The sequence below is a fragment of the Diaphorina citri genome, unplaced genomic scaffold (assembly GCF_000475195.1).
Source record: "Diaphorina citri unplaced genomic scaffold, Diaci psyllid genome assembly version 1.1 scaffold87463, whole genome shotgun sequence".
NCBI lineage: Eukaryota > Metazoa > Arthropoda > Insecta > Hemiptera > Psyllidae > Diaphorina > Diaphorina citri.
In genome coordinates this window covers 1,386-2,950 of record NW_007464459.1, presented here as the reverse complement: position 1 = coordinate 2,950, position 1,565 = coordinate 1,386, and positions in this window count along the sequence as shown.

Sequence of the window (1,565 nt, the reverse complement as noted above, 5' to 3'; positions counted from 1 at the left end):
ATGGATGATAAAAATTTACATTTTTTCTTTTTTTTTTTTAGCAAAATAAAAGTGAAAAATACCTTTCATTCAAAATTAAACGTTGGACTTCCTTATGTAAAATAAATGGGTAGTCTTTCACATACCTAATTTGTTTTTTAATTTCAATTATTGTCTTGTTGCTCTCTTACTTATAGATTTTATGCGACGTACATCCACACCGCACTCTTTTTATATAAAAATACTTTATTATCTACAATAAGTATTTAATAGACTTTCGCAACTCCATATTATTACCTTTTCATGTATCAAGATATGCTCATTATCTTTCTAGACTTAACCTAAATTTTATATCCATTCTTTCTAAATGTTATGATAATTTAGTATTTGAATTTAATGTACCCTCTAAATACAATTAATATGGGAATTGAGTTCTTTGTTTGTATGGTCACCATACTCACTTTGTTTGAACCAAACTTTTTTAGTCCTTCGTTCCCTATTATTTTAGTTATTATGTTACAGATTACCTTGCGTATTTTAAGCTCAATTTTACTGTTTTGTTTTAATCATCATAATGTTGACTTGCTTCGATTTTATTTACTCTAACACAATCTATACGTTTTTATTTTAGTAATGTTCCCTACTATGTTCGATATAAAATCGCCGCACCTCCTAATCCATATACACTATTTTTTAAGATACACGATGCCATTATATCTCTCGTATTTTAACCTTCCTTATTTTAAGCTCAAACCATTTAGAGTATTAAATCCAGAACAGTTTAGGACCAAACCAAACGGTTCCACAACGAGGAGCTTGTAAAGCAAATTAATATTGTTTACAACTCTTGCAACTCGTTACTCAGTTAAGTAGATGGATGGATCAAACATACTATAGGGATATATCCATTATTTATAAGTTGTAATTGACCAATAGAACAGAATTATAATTTACTCTAAAAACAACACGTCAGGATACATCCTATACATAAAGTGTTAGAAAAAGATAAAAACGTGAAACGACAGACTCATTAAAGCAAAAACGAATTCAGTGTCAGTAGTGATGTTTCAGACAGTAGAGGTATACAGGTTATGTAAAAATGGTTCCAATTGTTAGATGTTTAGTATAATAAACTTCAAAGTACAATACACCGAACCAAACTAAACCTAAAACTACAGTGATGAAAATCCTAAACGTGACACCACACACATCACTGTACGGTTCAAGTCGCTTACGGGGGGGGGTGAGACGAGGAACGAAGAAGTAATCTTCATTCCCCCATAAAAGACTATCCGTACGAGGACTACCTCCGTCGTCGATGTTATTATAACTTTAAGGATATAGTACAGCCCACTGATTGCCAACAGTATGACACTTTAGGTTACGAAACCCAAACCTACCCTCCTCCGTCCTCCTCCTCCACTATGTCTTCCTTTCGTACAAACCGCCGTCCTCCAACTACACTTCCTTTCTGCAAATCGTCCTCCACTACAGCTTCTTCTCAAGTCCTCGCATAGCCACCACCCTCGGAAGTCATTGGCTGCTGTGTAAGTTATTCGTAGTGCAATCTTTACCACTTTGCCAAT